Below are 5,705 nucleotides of genomic sequence, written 5' to 3' on the forward strand. Positions count from 1 at the left end.
TTCCTATTACAACTCTACTTTCCTTAATATATCTTGGGCTCTCGAACCTTCTTATTCTTCGGGTAGTGGGCCTTCATTAAACCCCGGGTACTATCTTTGGCAGGCCCATTTGGGATGCCTATGTCACCTATTCCCTCCCAAACCTTTGATGTTCACATGATCATCCAAGCCCCGTGGTGGCAAGGTCAAGCATCCTACTCGTCTTCATCGAGAGGAAGATGAGCAAGAAGAGATTGTGCCAACAAGGACTACCAAGCGTCAAAGGGATGCGGCAGCGGCAGCTGGCAAAAGGACCGCTCAGGGTCCTCAAAAGTCTATGACCGATCTCAAGAAAGCCCAATTCTTGCAAGTACGAGGAGCCAATCCGTACTTGTTGCCAAGGAATGTTCTCCAATGCCCCAATCCTTTATTCTATCATGCCGACCAATAGAGGATCTATAATGAGGTCTATGGGGCTAAGGAATTCAATTGTTGCCCCCAATACTCCATCAGCATGGACAAGCTCAACTCCAACCTCGAGTACTTTGGGGAGGCTCTTAAGATATGTGAAGAACAAGGGCTTACTCCTTTGATGACCTTCTCCCACAACTTCTCCAAGGAAGTGATATGCCAATTCTATGCCACCGTTGTGTTTCTTGAGGATGAAGGTGGCTTCCGCACTTTAAAGTGGATGACTAGGGAGTTCATGATGGAGGCCACGTGGGAGGATTTTGCTAGGGGCATTGGATATGAGCTTCCCGACTATGACACCAACTACTTCCGGATTCACCTTCAGCCCAAGCCAATGGCCAAGGAGAAGATGGCCAACCTCTACATCCCCGGAAGGATGTTGTGTGGAAGTGCTTACCACCTCCTTCCCATCTACGACATCCTGAACTGCATCTACCGCAGCACCATCAACCCCAAGCACACCAACCATGGTGAAGTGCATGGATTCCTTGTGAACCTTCTTGTGCGCACTGATCAGATGAGGGGCCGCGACAAGCAAATGGACGTCATGGATTACATATGGCATGAGATGCGTGATTGTGCCTTTCTTCACAAGCTTCCTCAGTATGCGCCTTACATCATGAGGCTCATTTGTCTCAAGTGGGAGCAAGAGGGCCGTGGAGATCTCCTAGATCAATGCCGCCCCCATATCACTATCCATAAGGAGAGGAGCCCCCTTGTCAAGAATCATGATCTTCCAAGGTTTGGCAAGAATGCCCCCAAGGACAAGGAGGAAAAGGAAGCCGATAGTGATGACTCCGACTTCGTGCCCAACTCTGTCAAGACCAAGGGCCTCTTCGCCAAGCTCACCGCTCGCCTCAAGAAGTCCTTCTGCTTCAAGAAGGACCTCGAAGATAGGATGTACCAAGCCCACCATCACAACAAGAAGATCCGCCTTTCCCAAAGGCGATGATGAGGCACATGCAGCTTCCCGTCTCCGAGGGCTCCGAGGACAACATCACACCTCCCGGTGAGTGGAAGTCCAAGCATACTTGGTCAAGTTCTGAGGACTCCATCCCAGAGCACATTGTTTGTCCCTCCACCACCTCATGGCAAGGGCCATGTTCAAGATGAAGACGAAGATGAAGAGGAGGAGGATGACGACGAGGAGGAGGAGGATGATGATGACGAGTGATCCCCTTGGGACGTTAGTATGCTTCTTCTCCCCTTTTGGTGTTTCGATGCCAAAGGGGGAGAAGTTGATCTATTAGGACGGGTATTTGCATGGGGATGCCAAGGGCTTGGTGCTTCTTTTTGGTTTTTCGGCCTTGGCACCATTTCTTATCCCTAGTTATTTGGAACTCTATTCGTATGTGCGCTTGCTACTCTATTTGTGGATCTCCCGATCCCCCGGTTTGTATTAAGACTTATTCGTTGGTAGCCTATATTGGTCTTCATTATTTATCTCTTGATTGGCTACATCAATTCTATGGAGGCACTCATTGTGAGTTTGGGTTTTTCTCAAGGCAAAGGTATGAAAAATTCACCCAAAGCTTCTTATATGATCTCGTGTTGTCTCCATAGTGTGCATATGCTATATGTTCTTGTCATATATCCTTCTTGGCATATGTGCATGGTTTGTGGAATCTAGGGGGAGTTGTCCCTCTAGGATGTGTGCATTTGTATACAAATGCATATTCTAAATATGCACACATCTAGGGGGAGCTCCGTCTACTTTTGCAAATCAAGAACCTCATCATAATATCTTATGCTTTATTGCAAATTCTTGTGTTGTCATCAAACACCAAAAAGGGGGAGATTGAAAGAGCAAGATCCATATCCCGTGTTTTGTGTGTTTGATGACAACACTTGAATGTTTTTAACCATGCGCAAAGATTGTCTTTGATAGATTTGCAAGTGTACGATGCCTCGCTGAACACATTATGATCGGAGGACTGAAGCGTAGCTCTTAGGTTTTCTGGTTTTGCGTGTGTGTCGCGTGGTGACATGGTAGGAGAGGAAAAGAGGAAAAAGTTGTTTCAGCCAAAGCGGTACTACCGGTACCAGGAGCGGTAGTACCGCTATCCTACTGGTACCGCTATGCAGTACCGCTCTGGAGGTTTCTCACGCAAATGTCTCACAGAACAAGTTACAGTACCTTTACGGTACCTTGAGCGGTAGTACCGCTTGAGAGCGGTAGTACCGCCTATGGTACCGCTTAAGTACCGTAACTTAAGTTACGACAGTATCGCTTCGGTACCGCTGCGGTGCCGCTTGGGTTCCAGTAAGCTCTGGAGACCATTGCGGTACCTCGAGCGGTACCGCGAGCGGTAGTACCGCTATGTGTCCACGTGGACAAGTTCTGTGGGGATTTCGAATCCAGAGCTGTAGTACCGCTTTCCAAAGCAGTAGTACCGCTTAGGCAGAAACTGCACATAACGGTTGGATTTGAGGAGACCTATATAAAGGCCCCTTCTTCCCCAGCTCATTTTTAGCTCTTCTCTCTCTCTCCTCCATTGTTGCTGAGCTCAAACTGAGTGGATCTCCCTACCTACCCAATCAATCTTGATCATACTTTGAGGAGTGGTGGAGGAGACCCCGATCTATCGTTCTACCAAGAGAGATTTCACCAATTCGTGGTAGTCCTTAGTGGATCTTGTTGGTAGGGTTCCTATGGTGGGATCTTGGAAGAAGTGCACCTATGGAGGCTAGCTTGGTTGTGCTATCCCCATAGGTTGTTGGGAGCCTCCTAGTGTTGTGGAGCTCGCCCCAACCTTGTGAAGGAACCACCGCCTCGACCGGTGCCATAGTGGATAAGGGGGAGCCCCTTTGTGGAGCTCTCTCGAGGAATAAGGTGAGGCCTTCCTTCGTGGTCTGGCCGCCTAGCCTCTTGTGTGAGGCTAGCACCTCCTCAACGCAGACGTACTCCCTTTTGTGGGAGGAACTGCGGGAAACAACCCTCGCCTCGTCTCCGCGCCCTCCGGTTGTCCTGCTCCTTACTCTTACTATCTTGCTTGGTTCCTTTACTTGTTGCACTTGTCTAGGATCATACTAGGATCACCTTGAGCATCAAAGCTATCACCTTTACTTCCGTTGCACTTAAAATTGAAAAAGGCTAAAACTTTGCGTAGCGTCCATTCACCCCCCCCTCTTGTTCGCTACGATCCATTCAATATACCCTCGCGTCGCTCTGCCTGAGTGCCTGGGCGAACCGAGGGCTCCCATCCGTGCCGCCAGGGGCCACTCCCCATGCTGCCCCCTCCTCACCGCCACTGCCGTCGGTTGTTGCCGCGGTGGCGGCAAGGCCCTCACTGCCGAAGGTGGTGGGGGGCTGCATCAACGACCTCCGTCGTCTTCAAGCGCGGAGCAGCGCGGTAATCCAGGTCGGCGGCCCTGGACTCCGGTGGTGGCTGCAGTGCGAGGTGCAGCGAGGGCTGGGCGTCGTGCGGTGATGTGGGGTTGCGGCGGTGCAGGGGAAGCAGCGGCTTTGGTTGTTTCCCTCCCGTGATGGCGCGTGTTGGCTTGGGCAGCGGATCTGCGGCGGTAGCTTGCTGGCCGCCATGGATGGTTGGGGCAGCGTCCCCGGTGTGCGGTGGCGTCCTCCCAGTGGTCGACGCGCTGCGGGGTGGCGGGGATGCGTCAGTCTGGTCCTTGCGTCCAGATCTGGCGAGCGGTGGCCGGGTGCTGGTGGCCTGGGATTCAGGGACACGGCGGCGGGATGGTGGGCATCGGCGTTGGCATGCTGGCCGGCATGCTTTGTCTTCCCTGCCGGTGAAGGACGCCTAGGCAGGATGGTGCTCCGGGTGAAAGCCCTACCCGGCTTGGTCGGTGCCGACGATGACGATGCCCTGGGGCGCTGTTCCCCTTCTTGAAGGCATCGGTTTGGAGCTCCTACCTCTCCTGCAGTCAAGGCTTCATGCTCTCCGGGTGAAAATCCAAGCTCTAGCCCCGGCCGGTGCGGGTGACGGTGACGGTCTTGTCGCTTCCCTTCTTGGAGGTGTCGTCTTGGAGCGCTTGACCTTCTCTCGGCGGTGGTGGTTTTGCTTGTCGTGCTATGTTGCCATGACGGATGGGTTGGAGGATGTCGAGGCAGTGGCCTCGGGTAGGTGGCTTTGAGGCGGGGCGGTGGCCCCGGAAGGCGGTGCGGCAGCATCTCTATGGTGTGGGGATGCGGCTTGCCACGACTTGGGTGGCGACCCTGGCCGTGTGGGCGGCAGGGCAATCAGCTCGGTCGGACACGTCTTAGTGGGGATGGTCGGACGTTATGTCGGGGCGGCGGCCCCGGATGAGTTGGTGTGATGCCCGTGGTCTGCGGCCATTTGCCCTGTGCATCTTGGGTTGCGGGTGGACGGTTTGTGTGGTGTTGCAGCTCGAGAGCAAGCGGTGGTACGTCGGGGCGGCGGCCCCGGAAGGTGGTGGTCTTGGTGGACGCGCAGGGCGCGACGGAGCAGCGGTATATCAGAGCGGCAGCTCCGAATGTTCATCATCTTGACAGTGTTGAGGACATCGACTTTGTGTCGCGAGGGCGACAAGGTCGTTTTGGCGCAGTTCTATGAGCGGTTCGTCTTCTTCAGCTATGTTGGAGTGTCCCGTGTCTGCTCCTCCCATAGTAGGCACGACGTCTTCTCTTCGGCTTGGTTGGATGACAAGCTGGTCTTCGCGAGTGTGTCGTCTCTTGTATCGGTAGTGGGTTTGAGTTGGCTTGCCCTTGTGGCGTGGCGAATGGGGACTTGGCCCTGTGGTGTCTTGTTGTATGGTTTTCGCCCGGTTTTCTCCTAAAAACTGTGCACTTTCTGCTTAATTAATGGATGAGGCAAAGCTTTTGCCTCCATTTCACAATCTCACCAACCATCTCAACTAGCCCGGCATGCTTTTCTTTCTTTGAACTGAATGCTCTAGCCTCAATAATTTCTTTTATGAAGTTGTGCTCCAAAACATTGAGATTGTAGGCTCTATTTGTACCCATTATTTCAGCAACTTGAATATCACGAGTGGTTGTCAACAGTACACTACCAGTGCCACCATGTTGAAGACATACATTCAGGGTGAAAGTTCAGAGATGGTAAACCTAGAGGGGTGATACGTCCCAAATGTATCTATAATTTTTGATGATCCATGCTTGTTTTGTTACAATTCTTATATGTTTTATGTGCATTTTTCCACACTTTTTAGCATTTTTTGGGACTAACCTATTAACGCAGTGCCGCAGTGCCATTTCCTGTTTTCTGCTGTTTTTGTGTTTCAGAAAAGTTGTACATGGAAGTTTCTCGGAGTTG

General features: G+C 52.1%; 1 pseudogene; it reads right to left on the bottom strand.

Annotated features, from left to right (window-relative positions):
• The window catches only part of LOC124655959, a 60,317-nt pseudogene extending 54,838 nt beyond the window's left edge, over positions 1 to 5,479 (bottom strand).
• Positions 5,480 to 5,705: the final 226 nt, after the last annotated feature.

This window comes from Lolium rigidum, chromosome 5, assembly GCF_022539505.1.
Source record: "Lolium rigidum isolate FL_2022 chromosome 5, APGP_CSIRO_Lrig_0.1, whole genome shotgun sequence".
NCBI classification, from domain to species: Eukaryota; Viridiplantae; Streptophyta; class Magnoliopsida; order Poales; family Poaceae; genus Lolium; species Lolium rigidum.